This window comes from Tenebrio molitor, chromosome 2, assembly GCF_963966145.1.
Source record: "Tenebrio molitor chromosome 2, icTenMoli1.1, whole genome shotgun sequence".
NCBI classification, from domain to species: domain Eukaryota; kingdom Metazoa; phylum Arthropoda; class Insecta; order Coleoptera; family Tenebrionidae; genus Tenebrio; species Tenebrio molitor.
Window position 1 is genome coordinate 15,171,114 of NC_091047.1, and position 23,809 is coordinate 15,194,922.

Consider the following 23,809-nt stretch of genomic DNA (forward strand, 5'->3'; position numbering starts at 1 on the left):
ATAACGTCAGATCTAAAAACAAATCATTTGTATCAATTATTGAAAATTAAGTTAAACTGACGACTAAACTTAGTTTTTATAGTATTGCAGTCGTATCGCTTTCTAAATATTTAACTTAAGATCATATCATACTTAATCGAAATTTATGTATTTGTCTTTGCTGTTAAAATAATTTTCTTCGTTGTGTTGTAACGCTAATTGATATCAAACCACATTGTACAGAATGCATTTAACACATTCAGTGAAACAAATGGTGCACCTAAATTCAAAGGGTTGCGTGTGAGGAAGTCGAAAATTACAGCGAGCGTGACGAATGCGTAGCATGTTTGCGCAATTTGTTTTGGTCTTGTCACCCATTGTCATCGGACAAATCGTAGCCTTCTTCCGGTTTTATGGACAATCATCGTTGATTTCCTTAAATTCGGACGATTATTCTTAAAAGCCGAATTTTATGCCAGGAAGTCACGCAAATTAATACAAATCGATTAAGTGCGTATTATGTATTGCTAATGTGAAAACCAAGTCCTCGATTTAACAGTTGATGAATGTAAATTGCACATATAAATCACTACGGAAATATTCATATGTAGCAGCGGTAACAGCACCTCTTTACATTATGCAAATACGAAATGGTCTTTCTAGCGTTATCCGAAAAGTCAATTTGTGTTTGATATTTATGCAAATGAGCCGCTAGAATGTTAAGCATGCAATTCGGTTTGGAAATAGCCCAAATAATGCGTTTTTTCATCGCCATAAACATTAAATTAGATATATATGTCTTTATGCACAAATGCATCGTTCAATTACAAAATTGTTATTATGTTAAATGACAAATCGGTAAATTTGTCTTTATCGTTATCGATTTTCAACGCGCCTCTATATAAATACATTGTACCAAATTAAGTATCTTTGATAAAATTGAGAAAATTTAAATTAATTTTAATATATTCATTTGAAAATGTTGCTTTCAATATCCCGTTGGAACGTACAAAATTAATGTTAACGCAAAAACATGCAATAATCGCGATAACAAACAGACTCAGGTTTTAAAGGAGGAATTGTAATGCCAGATTCTTTACAATAATCTGAGACAAAGATCTTAATACAATTCTAAACAAGACTACAGTCGTTTTAAACTGAGACGCTGTTAAAGTTTTGCAAAAGTTGTAGTTCATTAAATTTATAGATAGGCGCTGAAAACCACACAAATCACGATAGCCGTACTGAATTTATTGATAATAACTGTCAGTTGATTGCCTGTCATCTTGGCGCTTTTGCAATCATTAAGCTTCCTAATATCATGATGAATTATCTTTTGTATTGATTCAAAACATAACCCTGGGTTTTGGGAACTCTCCAAAACCGTAATTCAGTTAATAAAAAGGATAACAGAATACATACAGATAATATAATAGTTATTTATGTATTAAGGGCATAATCAGGAGATTATGGCACGAGGGAATGTTTAAAGCCCGAGGAACGAGGGCTTTTAAATTCCTGAGGGCCATAATCGACAATTATACCCGTGGTACATACAACGTTTTATTCTATTTTATAATTTCTAAAAGATTCAAACAAATATTTAGTATTCCTTAAAGGAAATCAACTAAAAGTTATGTCCACGCAAATTTAGTTAGCTATTTTGATGTTGTTAGGGTTACTGTGTATATAATCTATGATTTTCTTTAATCAAATAATGTTTGATACCATTGTTTGAATAATTAAACCAACCGTTGCTTGGCAGATTTTTGACAAATCCGGGCCATAAAGGCCAATTTATGCCCTCATTTGGGGGCGTATAAAGACGATTATTGACCAAAATAGAATAATATAATTTTTTCTATTTTGCGTTTAGAATAAGTCTATTCTAGCACCCAAATGACGTCATTTGAGTGCTTTAATAGGTCGTTGGCGTGTTATAATAGACTAGTAAAATTTACTGTATTGATGTTGGTAGCGTGAAGTGTCAACTGACGTCAACTGACGTCAAAAAATAAATCTCGCACAGAACAAAGCAAATTAATAAATAACAATAAACAAAACGTTTAATTTTCATTCTGGGATTTGGACTTATCCGGCAGTAAATTTTCTAACGTCTTTTGTGCAATTTGCGTAATTTGCGGCGGCGTTAGTGATAGACTTTCTTCAGCATTCATTTTCAAACATCAAATGCGAAAATTTAAAAAAACTGACGTTTTGAATGAATTTTTTTCACAGCCGGCTAAAATTATGCCACATAAAAAATGTCACCAACCACCGCAAAATTCCTTACATTTAACATTTTTTTATTTATAAAATGGTATAAAGCGGCAAAATAGAAAAAATAGAATAAAAGATTTGTTGCAGAAGGTCCTTCAAGCACTCATTTGTTTGTTTCGGAATTTCAAATTCGTGCTTGAATAGATGCCTTCAACAACTTATACAGGGTCGCTACAAAGTATGGCAACAGTGAAATATCTCGAGAATGGTTTCTCGGAAATTCTTGAGATTTGGTAAGGAGTTAAGAGCATTTAAATTCTATTCTTTCCAATTTTTTCAGTTTTATACCTTCATTTGTTTTCGAGATACAAGGCTAACTTGAATTTTTTTAAATAGCAACAGGAGTTAATTTTATGATTTTTGAAAAGAGGTTTGTTTTCTGAATTCAACGATGTATCACATGTAATAATAGTTTACATAAGAACTGGCAAAAAAAATTTCTTATTTTTAATTCAAAAATAAATAAACATAGTTACCTTTGAAAACAGTTTCTATTATTAATTTATGTCAAAGTGTGTGCAATCTAATTACTTATTTATTTATTATAAAAATGCCTCATTTAAGTGAAACCGAGCGGATAGAAGTTCTAATGATGATTAAATATGGTGATAGGAGACGAAGCTGTGCTGAAGTGATGACACTTTTGATGACACACAAAAAATGAAACGGTCATTATGTGATACAGTGTTGAATTAAAAAAAAACACTCTTTATCATGAAATTAACCCCTGGTGCCATTTAAAAAAATTCAAGTTAGCTTTGTATCTCGAAAACAAAAAAACTAAAAAAAAAAATTACAAATTATAGAATTTAAATGCCCTTAACTCCCTAGCAAATTTCAAAGAATTCCAACTAACGGTTTGATAGGTTTAATAAAAAGAGCCTCAAACGGTAGCTACGTTTATTTATTTTTTAATTAAATTTAGGGTTGTTATGTAAACTAATTATTACATGTGATACATCGTTGAATTTAGAAGAAAAATCCCTTTTCAAAAATCATAAAATTAACCCCTGTTGCCATTTAAAAAAATTCTAGTTAGTTTTGTATCTGGAAAACAAATGAAGGTATAAAACTGAAAAAATTGCAAAAAATAGAATTTAAATGCTCTTAACTCCATACCAAATCTCAAGGATTTCCGAGAAACCATTCTCGAGATATTTAACTGTTGCCATACTTTGTAGCGACCCTGTATTTTAATATACTATTTTAACGTCCGTCAAAAAAAGTTTTTCATTCATTTGCGTTCATAAAATATGTGATTTTTGAATCGGTCAAGAAGCGTTAAAAAAAGTGCCGTAGCGTGTCATTTTTTAACGCAATTATAAAATTTTTCATTCATAATTAGTAGTTTTTTTTTACGAGTTTGTATGTAAATTGGGATTTTTTTGGCATGAGTGGACCAAATTTAAAACGCGAGTAAAACGAGCGTTTAGAGGTCCACGGGTTTGTTCACACAGGAGAAAATTTTCAAATTTTGAGTGTCGAAAAAATTGTTATCCAAACTTACGGGCGCCAAAAAATGTTTGTATGCAACTCGTTACTAAAGTATATTTTTTTACTCGGCGTATTTGCGCATACGCTTCTCGTAAAGAAAGTATTATTTTACTCACTTGTTGCATAAATAACTATAAATACACCGTAACAACTCAAATTTTAATTTGGATCACTTGGTATATTTAATGCAATGCCCTTACACCAAATACCCTTTTTTCTTAAAACGGAATAAATAGTGAAAATGGGAAATCAACCGTCAAACACAAGGTATAGAATGTGTACAAAATAATGCAATTTTGAATGTTATTGTTAGAAAGAGGTACTGTAGCAGGTAGTCCTGCCTACTTTCTTTGTGAGAGGGGTGAAATCACCCACCCTTATTTAAGTCGAGATATAGCGGTAAAAACAAGAGTCTACCACTATCCTTGGTACTTAACACTTGTACATCAACATTTTGTCATACAATAAAGTTTTTAAGTAGTTATACAAAGACGACTATATCATTTGAACGGCTAATATCACCACCCAACAGTGATTAATCGTTCATAATTTTGGTCCTTCGAGCCGGATGATTAAATCCATATCACACGACGGTCGTCTAGTGTAATAACAAGTGTAATACAACAACAATTCAAGAAACAGTTTCGACACCCAGAGGGCAGCAACGATTTCGTCACCTTCAGCAAGGGCAAAAGGGCAGCACGAATAGTCACCGAATTGGGTAGCAGCGAAGCGATCATCACTCAAGACATCAACAAAGGTTAGTGGCTCTCAATCCTTTCAATTTCCCTTCCAAACTACATTACTACGTACGACTTTTTCTATTGTTCCTAATTTCGCAAATTTTCATCTCGACCACGTAAATCAAATCAATCATTATGCCCGAGACATCCTTATTAGATGAATCAATTGCCAAATTAGAGGCTCTAAAAAGGAAAAGAACCTCATTAAAAGCTAGAATTACGCGTATTCAGAACTTTGTGTCTAATTTTCAATCAAATGATAATGATGTGTCTCCACTAGAAACTAGAAAAACATTCATCGAACAAATATTCAAAGAATATGACGAGGTACAGACTGAAATTGAATCACTCGATCTTTCATCAGAGGCGATTGAGACACAGACTCAGGACCGCGACGAAATTGATTTAAAGTATCTCGATGTATTATCATCAATTCAAACAAAAATTAGACAAACGACGCCTCCACCGCACACTGCGGCCACAGCGAATCCTAACGGTAGTTGTTCCAGCGCTAATTCACATTGCTCTAATCGTGATCAATCAATCAAATTGAATCTGCCAACTTTAAATTTAAAATCTTTCACTGGTTGCTATAAGGAATGGTTGTCATTTCAAAATTCATTTAAATCCATTATTGAAGACGAAAACAACATGCTAAACAACTGTCAACGTTTCCAATATTTGCGATCATGTTTATCTGGTGAAGCTTTGCGAGCAGTCGAGTCATTAACGGTGTCATCAGAAAATTATAATGTAGCGTGGGATATCTTAAAGAAACGGTTCTGCAACAAACGGCTGATCGTCCACGATCACATAATAGCCATCACAAAGGCACCCCAAGTAATTAAAGCCTCGCATTCGTCACTTAGGTGTTTTTTAGATACGTTGAATTCAAATGTTGCCGCGTTAAGACAGCTAGAAGTACCGATTGATACTTGGCACGCTCTTCTAGTCGTAATAATTGTGGACAAATTAGACGACAATCTTGCAAGAGAATGGCAGGCTACATTAACCGACGAGGTTCCAACTTACGGTCAAACGATCGAATTTTTAGAAAAGAAATGTCAGTTGTTGGAATCCTTAAATCTATTGCACCCCAAATCGAACGTCAATCCGAATCACAATAATGCAAAAAACAATATGTCACAAAAACGAAGCACTACATCTTATGTTGCCACAAACAAACTACATTGTACATTTTGTAAAAATGACGATCATACAATCTTTCAGTGCAATGAATTTACAAAATTAAATGTAGAGGAAAGAAACGCTCAAGCTCGAAACCTGAAGTTATGTCTTAATTGTCTAAGAACCAATCATTTTGTTAACAACTGTCAGTCCAAATTCAAATGCCGTAAATGCAATCAAAGCCACAATACGCTGCTTCACAAAGAAAGACAAATCACGCAAACCAATGAAACACCAGCACAGGTAGAAAGTTTAAACGCTCATTCTATGAGGTCCCAATCATCAATTATTTTGTTATCAACCGCGATCGTTCTCATAGAAGATCGTAATAATAAGTCACATAAATGTAGAGCTCTCCTGGATGCAGGGTCCATGAACAGTTATATTACGTCATCATTTTCCAAAAAATTACGTCTACAGCAGAAAGCCGTAAATATAACCGTTGGCGGAATTGGTCAAATTTCGACGAACATCAAACAGGCCGTCCAGGTAAACATCAAGTCTCAGTACAATAAGTTTTCGGCGAACTTAAGTTGTTTTGTTCTGGAAAAAATAACCGAAAATCTTCCCCTGGTGACCATAAACATGTCTGCAATAAATATTCCAAAGGAATTACAGCTAGCCGATCCGAAATTCTTAGAAACTGCACCAGTAGACTTACTTATCGGGGCTGATTTGTTTTGGAACCTTTTATGTCAAGACCGCAAGGAAATAACACTGAAGAACCATAACAAACTAATGCTGCAAAATACCCATTTAGGTTTCATTGCGGGTGGGTCACTAAATATGAACAATAACAATAGCTCAAGCACCTGCTCGCTTTCTCTAACGTCGGTAACCGACATTTTAGAGAACCAGGTGCAGAAATTCTTCGAACTAGAACAATGCAGCAACCCTTCCGAACAAAAATGCTTTTCAAATGAAGAGATTATGTGCGAGCAACATTTTATTCAAAATACGTGCAGACAAACAAACGGAAAGTTTCTTGTTAAACTGCCATTAAAAAATGATCCTCCAATTCTCAAGTCAAACCGCGATAGTGCTGTAAAGTTTTTTAACAATCTGGAACGAAACCTAAACAAAAGGCCTACACTAAAATCAGATTATGTGCAATTCATGCGGGATTACATCTCTTTGGGTCACATGGAGGAAGTTCCGGGTTGCGAATTAAATAAACCGAACTGTACATATTTGCCCCATCACGCGGTACTCAAGGATTCTACATCGACCAAGTTAAGAGTTGTTTTTAACGCGTCATTTCGCTCAGCTGATGCATTAAGTCTAAATGACAATCTTATGGCAGGACCTACAATCCAGCCAGAGCTTTTTGCAATTTTGTTGAGATTCAGAACTTTTAAATACGTCGTAAACGGGGACATAGCTAAAATGTACCGTATGATAGAAATACATCCCGATCACAGTGACTATCAACGAATTGTTTGGCGCGAGAACACCGAAGATCCGCTAAAAACGTATAGATTAACCACTCTAACCTACGGTACAAAACCGGCCAGTTTTCTAGCAACAAGATGTCTTAAAGAACTAGCTCTTCAAAACGTAAATCAGTACCCGGAAGCCGCTAAAGCAATTCAACAGGATTTTTACGTAGACGATCTTCTGACGGGAGGAGACTCACTTGAAAACCTAATCACTTTACGAGATCAAATAATTCAAATTTTAGCTCATGGTGGTTTCTTATTACGTAAATGGGCCGCCAATCATCCTGCATTAATTCCAGATAGTCACGAGCCTAATCTCAACGTCAGTTTCGATAAGGATGCTTACACTAAAACGTTAGGGCTTTTTTGGAATCCTAATCACGATTCGTTACGCTATCAGGTAAAACAGTGCGACATTCCGAAAAGACTAACAAAACGCGAAATCCTGTCTAAAACTGCCCAGGTATTCGATCCGTTGGGTCTTGTGGCGCCAGTAGTAGTAAAAGCAAAAATAATCCTTCAACAGTGCTGGAGTTTGAAAATTGGATGGGACGATCTATTACCTGAAACTATTTATTGTGCATGGGTTAAGATCTTGCAAGAACTCGCTCACTTAAACGAAATCGAAATTCCCAGAAACATAATAAAATCAAGCCCCGTACAGGTGCAACTACATGGTTTTGGTGACGCATCACAAATCGCATATGGCGCTGCTGTCTATCTAAGAACAACTGATCATAGTGGCAATCATCAAGTTCACTTAATTTGCGCTAAATCTCGTGTGGCTCCTCTTCGCGCTGTTACGTTACCACGCTTGGAGCTGTGTGCCGCCTTAACGTTGTCGCGATTATTTAATACAGTTTTACGAACGATAAATGTCAAAATTGATCAGCAATTTCTCTGGACAGATTCCACAGTCGTTCTGGCATGGATAAACGCTACATCTTCAAACTTACAAACATTTGTAGGAAATCGAGTTTCCGAAATTCAAACGCTAACGGATGCGAAAGATTGGTATCATGTCAAAAGCGAAAGTAACCCTGCGGATGTACTAAGCCGAGGTGCTTTACCTGGTCAACTCAAAACTAATAAACTGTGGTGGAACGGTCCTGATTGGCTGTCAGAAAACAACGACACTTGGCCCGTATCTAACGTAAATCTTTCGGATATTGAAATTCCAGAACGGCGAACTGTCACTCTGACCAATATTCATTCTCGCGAAAGACAACTACCGCTTCTTACAAAATTTTCAAATTACAAAAAAACTGAACGCGTAATGTCATGGGTATTACGGTTCATCAACAATTGTAGGAAGCCAAACCAAAGGCAAATCTCTAGTTCTTTAACATGTGAAGAATTAAAAGATTCCATGAAGGCCATCATGCGTTTAATTCAAGAAGTTGCATTCAACGATGAATTAGCTTGCCTTAAACAAAACAAACCGATTAACAAGAAATCACGTTTACTGTGCTTAAATATTTTTCTCGACAAGAATGATAATTTAATGCGCGCGGGAGGTAGGTTGCAAAACTCATCCTTAACTTACGATGTCAAACATCCCATCGTGCTACCAAACGATCACCATTTGATTAAGGCATTAGTCAAACACGTGCACATTGAGCAACTGCACGCTGGTGTTCAGGGAACTTTAGCCGCGTTACGTCAAAATTTTTGGATAATTTCTCCACGCAGTGTGGTACGCAAGATTTTGCACCAGTGTTTGCAATGTTTTAAGGTCAAACCAAGCGTTATGTATCCTATTATGGGTAATTTGCCCAAATCCCGTGTCGAACCAACCAGACCATTTTCAATCAGTGGCGTAGATTATGCCGGGCCTATTTACATCAAGGAATGTCGTGGTCGCAGTAAGCGTACTGTGAAGGCATATATTTGCGTCTTTGTCTGTTTTTCAACTAAAGCCGTTCATTTAGAACTAGTTGGTGACTTAACGACTCAAACCTTTTTGAATGCGCTAAAACGTTTCATATCAAGACGTGGTCATGTGTACCATCTTTATTCGGACAATGCTACAAATTTCGTTGGCGCCAATAGAGAATTACTGGAACTAAGAACATTTCTAAAGTCAGCTTCATTTAGTCAAATTACAGAAAATCTGGCTAATAAGGGTATCTCGTGGCATTTCATTCCCCCCAGATCCCCGCACATGGGCGGTATTTGGGAAATAAACGTAAAATCCATTAAAGGTCATTTAAAGAGAACAATTGGAGAAGTCGTGCTTTCCTACGAAGAATTGTATACCCTGTTAACAAGAATTGAAGCAGTCCTAAACTCCAGACCTTTGTGTCCCTTGAGTAACGATCCTAATGACCTTAATCCCATAACCCCTGGTCACTTCCTCATCGGAGAGCCATTAACTTCTATAAGTGAAAGAGATCTTACGACGACGAGGATCAACCGATTGACGCAATGGCAAAGAGTGGAACAGATGAGGCAGCACTTTTGGCACCGCTGGCAAAGGGAGTACCTTGTTCAAAACATCAATCGTTCCAAGCAGCTCCGTGGTTCCGGTTCCAGACCGTCCACCCCCGCCTTGGAAGTTGGTTCCATGGTGATTCTAGTTGAGGACAACACGCCGCCACTACAATGGAAATTGGGACGCATCGTAGAACTTCATCCCGGAAGTGACAGTGTTGTGCGCGTAGTGTCCGTAAAGACTGTCAATGGCATCTTCAAAAGAGCCACGCGAAAGGTGTGCGTTCTGCCAGCGAATGAATAGACTATGTTTGTATCGTGTAAATATTTGTTATAATTATGCATTAACCCTTTTTTTTACAATTGACTTCAATGTTTGTATTTTTTAATGTTTTTTGTCATGTTTATTGTGTAACAATCCTTTTTCTAATAACCATGTTCGATCTTTGCTAATTCCAATATTTTTGAAGTCCGTGCCTTCAAGGGGGGCGGTATATGTACAAAATAATGCAATTTTGAATGTTATTGTTAGAAAGAGGTACTGTAGCAGGTAGTCCTGCCTACTTTCTTTGTGAGAGGGGTGAAATCACCCACCCTTATTTAAGTCGAGATATAGCGGTAAAAACAAGAGTCTACCACTATCCTTGGTACTTAACACTTGTACATCAACATTTTGTCATACAATAAAGTTTTTAAGTAGTTATACAAAGACGACTATATCATTTGAACGGCTAATATCACCACCCAACAGTGATTAATCGTTCAGAATGATTGTGGTATAAAAGGTTATACATACATCACGTCTGACAACAGCCCTTACTAGACTCTTCAAACTGGTATACCTCGCAGTACATGTCATAAAATTGTTAAAGGACAACTTGCGCTTACACCCATACAAAGTAATAATTGTACAAGAGTTCTTCCCTAATCATCCTGAAAGCCGCATAAATTATTGTAACTGGTTTCAAAATAATCTTTGATTTTTTTGTGTTCGGCTACTTGAAAAACGAAGTGTATAAACGACAAATGAATTATTTAAATGAGTTAATAGGAGAGATTACCAACTGTTGTCGTAACATCAATGAATAGATGTTACAATAGTATATTGTTATACGAGTTGCACAAGACACTCTATTGTCGAACGAGAGGGTTTAGAACACTACGAACGCAGTGAGGAGTGTTCTAATCTAAAGGAATGAGTTCGACAACATATCTTGTACAACGAGTGTAACATGTTATTTTTTCTACTTCGGCTTCATTAATTTAATTTTTTTAAATATAAAATTATTATTTAGTGACTTTTATTTTAATGGAATTGGGTCCAAAACATGGATTCAGGTTCAAATGACATCACATTTAACACTGAAATTTACTTTCAATACCAACCCCAAATTCAATTACCTATCACTAGAAACGATGCTAGAAAATTGATCTTTGTGAAACTGTTTTCGATGTCACAAAATGCTCATTCTGACACCGAAGTAGAAAAAATATTTTTTTGTTCGACGCTGTCAGAATTTGAGAATTTTCTCCTATGTGAACGGATTCTGATAAATGTCACCACTTGTCAAAATGAAACGTCAAGCTAATTTTAAAGATTTTAAGCGATTTGGAGCCTTTAAGGGCCTCGTCGAACAAAAAAACGTTGTATTCAACTCGTTCATGTGTTAATTGGGCTTTTTTTGGCACTCGTGGGCCTTTATAACGCTCGTTTCACTCGTGTTTTAAACTGGCCCACTCGTGCCAAAAAAACCCAATTTACACCAGAACTCGTCAAATAAACTACTACACTGCCCGCCAAAATTATCGCATAAAGTCAAAACACGTGTTTTTGAGCCAAAATATATTTCCAGTTACAACATTTCGAACTGTAAAGTATTAAAAGACTAGATTTATAAAAGTAATACACTACAATAATCCGAACACAACAAAGAAATGAAGAAAACAAAAAAATTAAAAAAATCAAATTCGGAAAAAACAAAGAAATTGGACATTTAATACTGCGTGTTGCTACCTCGTGCTTTTATTCCAGCTGCACAACATTGTCTCATGCTTAAAATGAGGTTTTGTATAACCCTTTGGTTAATTTCTTCCTAAACTTGAGTTAGAGCCAAAGACAGCTGATGAAGTGTTGTTGGTAGATTTGGTAACCTTTTAACTCTTTTATCTAGAGCAGCCCACAAGTGCTCGATGAGGTTTAGTCCTGAACTCCTTGTTGGCCACTGCATTTGCCGAATTTCGACCTCACGGAAATAATGCTGCACTATTCCCGCAACGTGCGGTCGATCATTATCATGCATAAAAATAAAGTCATTCCAATAAATGGTCGGAATGGAACAATATGAGGTTCCAGAATATTGGTAATGTACATCGCCGCATTTAGGTTTCCTCTTTCTAGCACCAACAACTCTGTGCGAGGGTCGAAAGTGATACCTGCTCAAACCATAACGGAACCTCCAAAAAAATTGACTTTGGGGATAATGTTGCATTGATCATATCGCTCTCCTGAGCGTTGGTCACTCGCACAGGTGTGTCACTGTGATCCAGACAAAAACCTGGACTCATCAGAGAACATTACTAACCTCCATTGATTCAATTTCCAATCAACGTGATTTTGGGCAAATAGCAATTGTACTCTTCGGTGAGCCGCTGTCAACTGTGGGTCCCCTTCTGGTATTCTGAGCCCTAAATCGTGTTCAGCAAGTCTTCTTCTAACAGTATTTGCACTAATTTGGAACTGATATTTTTCTAAAGTCATTACTTGCAAAGCTGAAACAGTCAGAGTCCTGTGTCTCAACGATTGTAAGAGCAGAAAACGATCTTATTGAACTGTTGTTGTTCGTCTGAATCCTTGTCCAGGTAGAGTATTCTCCTGTCTCGTGGAAACGACGCAAAACTCTAGATACCGTTGACTGGTGCAGACCAAGACGATTTCCAATATCTTGTTGATTAATACCGTCTTCGGCTAGTACAACAATTTGTGCACATTGTTCGGCTGTTGTATGCCAACTTAAACGTTCCTAGGACTTCATCTTCAAAATTTATGACTGAAGGAACCAACACTTTTTACTAATCGTCTTTCAAATCCACAATTAAAATGCTTTACAAAATTGACAAATAACACTAATATAGACTTTTCATAATAAACAACGTTAGACGTTCTCAACATAGCGGTTTTTGCTACTAAACAAAAGAAATACGATAAAACAAGAAATTCAGCATAAGGAAACCGCAGAAGAAGTAAAATATAAAAAACTACGGTTCATTTTTAGTTTATGCGATAATTTTGGCGGGCAGTGTATTTGAAAACAAGAAAGTGAAAGTAAAAAGATGTTCAGAGCAAAATTGAGAACACTTCGAGCCATTTCTGTAATTTTCATTGTTACTTTTTTAACTAAATCACTGATGTTATTTATCTTTCAATAAATACGTAATTTGTTGAGAGTGTTGAGACCTATTAATAATGCATTTCATTATTTCATTTTTTTTGTAAAGTATCAATGTTTTCAAGCTATGCAACCAGTAAAACCAATTTGTTCTAAGGCTTGCATATCGTAGATCTGGCTAACATTATTCGATTTCTGGTGAAAGAGTCCGCAACGTTTCAACGTCTACTTGGATCCCATATTTATTTATAGACACTCTGTACAATGCATAGCAAAATATTACTTTTCCATAGTACCTATTATTAAACTGAAGTATATAAAATTTATTGTATATACCTTATGATAAAACAATACTTTGTCCCTATTGGTTATTTAAAGTACAACGCTTGTTAACATCAAAATTGATTTAGCAACACTACACTGTGACCAGTATCATTCATTATTATCATATAATCTGAATTTAATGATTAATAATGGCACCATTACAGAAGTCATTTCAAACAGTCCTCAAATAGTTTTGTCGGCAAATGCTTCAAGGCACTCATGGTAAACAAGGACAACCGCGGTGCAAATGTCTCGGTCAGAGGCCACTCGTCTTTTTGTCGCGTTTGTAGTCTTTGATCGTGGTAATTATTTAAGCACGCAGAATAAATAATGGTCTTTATCTTGTCTAATTGTCGTCGCTTGAATTACTTCTGATGCCCCTTGAATTATATTTCTTTATACCTGAGTAGGTGTACATCTCAAGTTTATTCTTGCAACCAGATAACGATAAAGTACGACAAATATCTTGAACGAGCTGAAATTAGTAAATTTTATTAACTAATTAAGTAACCTTATTAAGCTAGATAAAATTCAAATTTGGTGCCGAAAAGAGTTGTTTTATATTGTAAAAATAAGTTATCAGTATACACTGAACATAGGCGTCGGATAGGTGGGAGAAAATTGGCAACTTTCGTTTTCACTATCAAATTTAAATACTCCCGTTAGCACATTTACTGAAATTTTACTTTCCATAGTCACTCATTACCTTTTTTTTTATCATATTGTATATTTCAGTCGAATGACACACCTAATACAGTTGGTTGCAAAAAAAAAACGAAAACTCTCAGAATAAAATTGATACATTTAACTAAATGTAACCTCGCGCACGGGCGATTTTTAAATCGAAGCAACTAAAAACTATTTTAGGAGGAAACTGTTACCGGTAAATGAATCAGGTTTGTTCTAACCACTTCTAACGTAGCGCCGCGCACCCGGCGATTATTTAGTTGCTTTTTTCACAAAATGCCTGTGTTAAAACTGATCTGTATTTAAGCAACTATTAAGTTGCCAATGCGCGCTGCTCGTCTTTTTCGGTGACTTAACTATTTAGTTGCCTATAACAAAAGTTGCTAGTGTGTGGGAGCCCTTTCTGTGACTAAATAGTTGCTTTGCAAACGTTGCTAGTGCGCAGGGTGTCTTAAAATTGAATTACCAATTTGATTAATGATATTTATTGACAGAACTACATACATACTTCAAAAACAGTAGAGCGGTGCAGGAAAATTTACATGTGCAAAAATTCCAAAGCTAATTAGATGACAATCATTTTGTTCCGCCCTGTAGTACAACTGTTTTAGTTGGCAAAAAAATATTTTACATAAAATTTTCAAGACTGTATTGTACCTATTTCGGTTTGTTTTATTGACAATATTGACACCTGGTATACATTTCAAATTTAAACGTCTTGGTTTTTGTAATCTTTTATTAATAAAATGGTTTTCTCGTTGGAACATGACATAAAAGTTACCAAAAATCACCAGAATTTATTGCCAACTCAATCAGTACTTGTTGCTCACACGGTATAATAGGTATACTGTGACGGACACAAGGCACATCTAAAACTTTCTAAAATCTATACTTGTGTCGCTAGCGGAAGTATCTCAACGGCTGTCGAAGCCTCTAGCTGGAATACTCTAGAATACAGTTCCGGATCTAGATAAAAGGAGTGCAGCAAATCAGTGATAATTTTCAGGGTGAAAAGAGGGCGAAGAAGCGAGAGTGCAAATTCAGTTAATTCTTATAGTGTTAATTTTGTGTTAAATTATTAGTTGACAAGAAAGTTAATTGTGACTGTTTATAAAGTTTCCTTAAGTCAAATGCACCCACTGCGAGAAAACGCTACTACTATAACAGCTAAGCTAAACAGGTAACAACAGAGGCAAGAGAAATAAATTTGGTTTGTACGAGAAATAGCAACATTCAACAAGCTTGAGACAACCTGTAGTTGTAAAAATTAAGTTATAATTGTATCGACTTAAAGATTTACTAAAACCTTAACGCAATATTTTTCTGAACTTTTAATGAATAAAATAACACTTCACTAATTGTTAGTAGGAATATTCAGTAGTAATATCGAGCGATCAAATTAATTTGGCATCCATAGATTTGACTCCGTATGTCTTTTGCGATTGATATGTCGAGATCTAACCTGTGTTTCGCGCTTTGATTATTGGAGCGTGGAATTCAAGAAACGACATACGATTTCGGATTCATGGATAACTCGACAAATTAATTTGATCGCTCTTTATAACGAGTGACATGGACATTGACGATTATATTTCGACTGAATTTTACGAGTTGCTACTTTTGTAATTGTCAGAAATAATTTATTATGACATAATATGTATTCAATTATTATGTCTTTGCAACAATCAAATTTGTTTCGACAGTTACTAATATAATTTTTTTAAGGTAATTTTATATCTACACGCGATTGGTCAATTAAAAACCTTCTTATTTTAAAATCCAATGAAGATGGATTTTTAAAAATATTTTTCCTATTATTCCCAGAAGATGATGATTTCACCGTATTATTTTGGTCCGCCAGTTCTGATAGACCCTGTATACCGGGATATCAAAAAATATCTTGGTCAAAGGTGGTCATGGATTTTCAAATAATTGTCGAATCTTTGTGTCAAATCATTTTTTGAATGTCAAAATCAATTTCCAGAGCACTTCCCACACTTTGCCGAGGGATTTTTATGCATGCCTTATAAATTGTGTTGGTGTGTTTTGAGAAACTGGCTTTGTGACACTAAATAAGTTGGGACGGACGTTTTCCAATCCATGACCACCTTTGGCCAAAATAATTTTTAATATCCCGGTAGAACCGTGTCAAAGCTGATTTAGTTTCTATTGATTTAACGTAGTTCTTCATAGAAGCGAAAGTTTACCAGTTCCGACAGAGTTTATGGCTCAGTCCAGACAAATGTGCCCGCACAAAATGAGTGCAGGTCATAATTTTTGTAGAAGGCCGAAGAAGATGAAATTTGAATCTGGTGAAGGTAGAAACGGCGGCTACCTTTTAAGTGCCACCTATATCTGTGAAAGTAAATCAGCAAGGACAAATTCACCTGGAGCAAGATACGATAAGAATGAAATATGCAAGTTTTCGCACGTTAACGTGCGCGATGCATGAAATAAATTAATCCCGTGTAATTGCCGGGCGGCGGTAATGCAGTGAAACAGCGGGTCGTGTAATAGGGGGACAAATGTTGGTTGCATAATGCATATGTGCGCGAACAGAACGGCGATTAACGGCACACACGCTCCCTAATTTAGTGCCGCAGGCAACACAATAGGGATGCACTCAACTGCTCTTTGCTCAGAAGCAGCCAAAGTGCGCACACACAATATCATAGACTTATATGCAGATTACTGGGCAAATAATGTACACGAAAGCAAGCCACTAGAAATTAACAACTTTCGAGACCGCTTCCCAACTTAAATTATCTGTTGCAAGTTTCCCCGGCACGAAGGATGGTTGCCTTCCACCGAACTATTTACTCCTGAAATTAACCATCTTGAATAATCGCATGACGACTACATACTTCTGTGCTACTCTTGTACTGTTCGGTGGATTATGATAATGACTTCCATTTCAAGAAGTAGAAAATACTGTTGCTGAAACAAAACAAAAAAGTGAATAAGATTATAGCAATTTTATTTACTTTACAAAAAACGTATTTCATGAATTCTAAATTTTGGTATAACCACTAGATCACATTATCATATTGGAAATTTAATTACCGCGTTGAATAGGTATTTAAACGAGCAATAGAAAAAAATTGATGCAATTATTAAGTAGTTCGATTTGTATAACTTTAACTAAAAATGTTTCAAAATGTACGTACATACTTAAATATAAACGGATGCAATTCCATATTATGACCTGGATTGTACCAGTGGAATATTACATTTTTAAACGATCATTAGAATTGAAATCCTTAATGTAAAAATATACAAAACCCTTAAAAACTAAGAGTTATGTGTAATGAACGTTAGTCATGCCAAGTATTTCCTTAAGACAATAGCAATCTATAGGCACGTTGTGCCGACGACAATATCTGTAGTGCATTTTACGTAATTACACTTGTACAACATGTGCCATATCAAATTCTTTTCAATGCTTATATGTATATGATTATTTGAATCTTTTGAAGTCTGAGTCTGATATCATAATTTCTTGCATTGCAATCTGGACACTTTGCTAGAAAGTACAAATTAATATAATTAAATCTATTCAGTGTAAATTTTATCATTTTTTTAAATGCAGGTTTCCACAGAATCTTTCAAACTACCAGATCAGCCTGACTTATTTTTCAATTGATTTATTGCCAACTGAATCAATCATTCTTGATCAGCCAGTATAATAACTGGTTAAGTTATTTAAGTTTTAGGGCCAATTTACAGAAACGAAATTAATTTAATTATAATCAAATGCGAAATTAACTGAACAGGTAATCAGACTGAACCAATCGAAATTTCGGATTCATGGGTTAATCGCGCATTAAAATTTTATTCGAATTAATTATTTGATTCTCTTCCTATAAACTGGCCCTAAATGATAATAATCTAGAATCCTCCTTTATTGTTGGAATCTACGAAACACAAAATATTAAATGCCACCATTTCTTCTTTTGTATATTAGGTATATACAGGGTCCCAGAGCTATCGCTTGATATTTTAATATCGTACTCGGGAGTGAAAATTAAGACTAAATTTGAAAGCTTGATGCAATCTATCATCTAAGATTCACCGGTTCACGATAAACATAGTTTCTGACTTTCTGATGTAACCCCACAAAAAGGTGAGGTCGGGCGACCTAACCGGCCAATTTATTGGCCCACCACGTCCTATCCAAGAATCAGGATATCTTCCATCAAGAACTTATTGAGCTTGCCTTATACAATGCACTGAAGCACCATCGTGTTGAAACCAGCGATGTGCCAAAAATTGCAATGGCACATCGTCTAGAAGATCAGCCAATTCCTCGTTAAGAAAAACACTTACCAATGAATCTCCTAAAATCCCAGCCCACAGATTGATGCTTAACCGATGTTTAAATGCCCATTCATGATAATTATGATAAATGTTCCGTTTCTCGAGAAAAAACATTCAACCGTAAACAAAATATTTTTTACAAAGTTGGAATATGCTTCATGTTGTTGCAGTAACCATTCACAGAACTGCACTCTGAGAGGAAGATCTTCAGGCAAGAGATTTTGTCACATGCGTATAATGATAAGCGTGTTGTCGATTATCTTTTAGAATCCGCTGTGTTGTGATTTTTGAAATGTTAAACATACTAGCGACGCTTCTAATACCCAACGTTCCGTCTTCCTCAAAAGTCTGAAGAACAACCTCTGGATTTTGTGGAGTGCGAGCCTCTCGTGGAACACCATCAACTCCTTTAGTTGGAGGTAATTCCTAATGCGATTTACCAAACGCAAAAACATTGTCGAAGAGGAAAACGTGCAGCGTAGGCTTCTACAGCTGCGTAAGCATTTTCACAGTCCTACTATGCAGTGGTAAACATTTTCAAAAGTATTCACTTTAAGTAAAAATTTAAGTAAGAAATGTCACAATTTATTATTCGATTACAGCCGACCAAATAATTCAAAGAATTTTGTCGTTTTATAAAAATCCATGGAAATGAAGTAAGGTAATGAGCTTACCTAATAAAGCAATTATGGTCTTGTGATTGGTCAACTAAAATTGCTTACCGTATAAATACTGTAGGACTCTCGACATTTTGTCTTTCAGTTTTAGTCTTGATTTTCACTACAGCATTTGCTATTAAAATAATCATGTGGCAGTTCTGGGACATTCTGTATAAGTATATTGGGGCGTATTCTGTAATTTTTAAAAGGGCGTTAAAATTTTAGCGTCTTTTAAAATTCAAAATTTCAAGCCCTGATTGGTCATTGCTATGACAACTTAATTTAACTCATTTTAAAAGTTAGCGGAGCAGTTACAGAATACGCCCCAATATAAGATTATTACTGTTCTTATTCCAAACGATAAACATCTCACCAGAATATACTGGATCAATAAAAAGTACATACTCTAAAGTTTAAGAATGTAAGTACATATGTACATACTTTTTTCTGTTAGCTGGATGAATTTTTTGAAAAAATCTTTTTTTTTAACCAAAGGAAAAAGATTTGGATTGAATGATTGAAATGACCTTTTAATGTGCATTAATAACGTCACTGTAGGTATTGATTCATTTAGGGCCAGTTTATATCGGGCGTTCATTTCAATTCATCCTCGTGTAAAAACGTAAGATTTAAACAACTGATCCGTGATCCGTGTCCGTATAGTGCATTCACCATCGCCTCTTCAACGCCAACTTTGAGGATACATTTAAATGAACGCACGATAGAAAGAGAATTAAATATTTAATTCGAATGAAATTTTAATGCTCGATTATCTCATGAACCCCAAAACTTCGATTGGTTCAATGTGATCACGTGTTCAGTTAATCTCTCATTTGATTAAGATTAACTTAATTTCGCTTCTGTAAACTGGCCCTTACTATTGTAAACATTTGATATTTATTCTTCAAAAGAAATTAATTGAAAGGTGTTTGTTTATTTAAATTAAGATTTAGTAGGTACCAAAAGTCTTTAACAATGATGAACATTCTGAATGTTTTTGGCAAATACAGTAAAGAGTTCGTGGGTGGGGTAGGTATATGTAGTTTGAATTATGGCACACCGAACCTTTTCTGTAAGTTCTTTTCATTTTTGTCGAAAATTATGTGAGGTCAATAGGACATTAGGACTGGTAGGATGTGTGGAGCCGAAGGCATCATTGAGTTCGCGCCCCCTTATTTATAGCGAACATAAATCAAGTGGACACAACAATACGCACAATAGCAACCAGTATTCGGACACACTCGATAACGCACGGTCCGGAATGCTGAAGCTCCCAATTCCGACGCCCTCCTTTTGTATTCGCAAATTACCACATTAATTAGGCCGATAAGGGCCGAAGCCACCACGCGAGTGCTTTAGATGTACAGGTTTTTCCCGGTGAATTCGTGAATTTATCTTCGGATTTGAGCCGGGCGCACAGTTAATCGCGGCTGCAATGTGGCGCCTCTCTACCGGCAAACAGTTTAATTTAATTGATCTACTTCCTGCACTACGACGACGGCATGTTCGCTGTACTCGAAGTAAGCTAGGAAAAAATTAAATTAATAATGGACTTTTAGAAGTGAACTAAATCCCACACTGCAGGAGGCCCCCGAAAGAGGCCTTCGGTTCAATGATTATTTTATGACGCGTCCGTTGAGCCGTGACGATCTGCACGCATTCGGCCCTAGTGGATGTTTTCACTCCCGGTGGCTTCCGACCGCGGTTAAGCCGATTGAATGCAAAAAGGATCGCCATCCACAGTCCTCACCGGAACCAGGAGCTTTATATCCCGATTTAATAATGCATACCTATACGGATCACGCAATTTCCCAAATCTTAAGAATTTTTTCGCCTGCTGCTTGTTCAAAAAAGGCCTGGCGTTGGAGAGAATTTTTATAGGCATCCGCCAATAATCGCCATTGACCATGCGTTTGTAAATCCCTCCAGAGGTATTCGAATCTTTCCGATTTTGTCGTCTCCTGAATAGAAATGACCTCTACCACCGAAAATTGTCTTCTCATTTCGTGATACTAATTCTCAGATATAACACGTTAAATGCAGTCAATACACAACACTTTGATATCTTCAAAATCCATTTTGCTAAAATTTTTGCATTGTAAATCAAAAATGTTATGTAATTATGTTATCAATTAATTTTATAATAAATGTTATTTTGCTAAAATTTTTGTATATTATATATAATAAAAAAAGTAGTAGTCTGAAATTGTGATAAAAAAACTAGATTTGCTAGGATATAAGTTGTTTATAAAAATTACTCCATCATGATGGAATAATTTAACACGGAGGAAAAGAATGATCTAAAAGGATATGATAATTTTAATTATCAGTTGTAGGTTTATATAAAGTGTCTATAAAAGAACGTATATCAAGAATTCGAATATACATATTTGATTTTTGCCGTTCTGTAGCATACTGTGGTACCAAATAGGAAAACACAGGTTATGTAAGTCCATTAATGATTTAATGACAGGTTTTTAATAGACTGTAAGATGAAAATTAATTAGAACATAGAAAAACTGAAGAAAATCACAAGCAAAACAACTAAAGCTACGGTTTCTTAGAGAAGTACGCCACGCACAACTCACGGTAAGTCGTGCGCTGCGCACAACCGCGTAAATCTAATCAGTTGATACTGATGGAAGCGCTTTCTTAGAAAAAGTTCAGCTGAACGCATTGTTGGCGTATGAGTTGGGTTGTGTACGTCGTAATCAATTTCGACTTGATTTGGACACAGTCGTTGACTTGAGCGCACTGTGAGTTGTGCGTCGCATACTTTTCTAAGAAACTGTAGCTTAAGACGGCTCCAACGTCTCGACATAGTTCGACACAATAAAATTATAAAGGCTCACAATTCCACAGAACTTATTGATATACGTTCTTTTATAGACACTTTGTATATGATTCCTTTTTTTAGAAATCGTTCATAAGTGACATAAAAATAATTCAAAAAGGATAGCCACTACTTAATAAATATGTAGACTTCAGTCGCTTCGTGAAGGGACAATAGGCGGGGATGTGCAGCAACGCTATATCGTTCGATCGTTCTGTGATTCGACCAGGAGGCCAATTCTTGACTTCAAGCGCTAAAATGCGTATACTATAAATTGCGATCACACTTTAACGAATGATTAATTTTTGGTCAATTCTTGACGAGCATTCGCAATCTAATTAACGATGGGCGTTAACGAGCGTTCAATAGAAGTGGCAACAGGGTTCAAATTGATATCACCAAGGAAATGACATGCAAAATTATGTCTGAAATTTTGACGTTAGAGGTAAAATGGATTCAAAGGCATCAAAAAGGGGGGCAAAGGCTTCTGAAAAACAGAAGCCCGGTGGACATACTATAGCAACGTGGGTGCAGTCGATACACCCAATTACTCCAGGAAATCCATGTTTTTGTGAAAAATTTAATTTAACATTATTCAATTGTTCGAAGTTATTCGGGAAATGTACCCAGCGGTTAAATATCTCTGGATTATTTAAAGCATTCCTAACTTCTTTGATTGCACGACAAACAGATGGTTGGGAAACATCGAAGTATTTGCTACATCCAATAATTGGTTGATAGCTTCCACTTGCATAAAAATTTAGGGCAACTAAAACTCTTGTTTGAATGTCGAGATCTGTTGCTCTTCGTTTTAGTCTCATAAAAGGTTCTAAAGTTTCTATAAGAAACAGGCACATATTTTTTGATAAACGAAAATTCTTAATAAAATTTGCTTCCGACAATTCAAGAAAGGGGTTATGTGGAGCACGCGGAACACGAAAGTTTTCATTATCAATTTCTGCCCCTTCCAAATTTTCAAGCAATGGAACTCAGGAAGGGGAAACTTTGTGGAATCTATTACCTTTATATAGAGTATACATGATAAAAATTTGGCCATTTCGATCAACATTACAGAAAAAAGTCAATGGGTGATATTCATAAAAATTAGAACATGCTTTTATACTTATAATTCATAAAATGTAAGTAAATACTTTTGCAGAATTTAAGGAGATACTAGTACTTAATGTAGCATTAGCATATGCTTAGAAAATCATAGTGCTACTGGTAATGAAAGTTAGTGAAGTAGGTTATCGAAGTCAGTCTAGGTGAGCATGCAGTTTGGTACAAGTTAATTATGCAAATTAGTGCACGTTGAGATAAAATATTCAGCAGTAGAACATAAAATTTTTTACTTGAATCTCATTTCTGAAATGACATTTAAATTAATGGTGACAATTAAGTATGTACTTATTTATATAAAAATTGTATGAATTAAGATAAGGTATTTACCTACTTACTTTAATATTTAATTTGTGGTTTTCCAGTCGAAATAGTCGTACATTGATAAATAAGAAAAATGAAAATGAAATTAAAAGTAAATTACGAGTATTATGTTTTTAAATTTTTTTGTTCGACACTGTTAGAATTTGAGAATTTTCTTCTATGTGAATGGATTTTTATAAATGTCACAACTTGTCAAAACGAAACGTCAAGCTAATTTTAAAGGTTTTAAGCGAGCCTTCAAGGGGCTCGTCGAACAAAAAAACGTTGTATTCAACTCGTTCGTGTGTAAATTGGGCCTTTTTTGGTACTCATGGTCCTTTTGGTACCAAAAAAGGCCCAATTTACACACACACTCGTCAAATAAACTACTATTTTGGTGCTTTTAAATTTAAAATAAATTTTTCCGTGGACCTATGTAAACTGTTATTGCTATCTTTCGTGGTTAATTTTATTTCACAAAGTCAATAAAGAATTGTTCCCAGAGTTTAGTTAAAGTAACGAGGTAATAAAACTTGTTCATTTTAGGCTTAGCGTATTTATAACGGGTATTGTGGGTGAACTAGATGAAAAAAGTTTTTAATTCGGCTGAAGTCACGGTGATGAC

General features: G+C 35.5%; 1 protein-coding gene across 2 annotated transcripts in view; it reads left to right on the forward strand.

Annotated features, from left to right (window-relative positions):
• Positions 1 to 23,809, forward strand: part of LOC138124155 (uncharacterized) — a 233,729-nt gene that overhangs the window by 116,680 nt on the left and 93,240 nt on the right. The window lies entirely within an intron of this gene.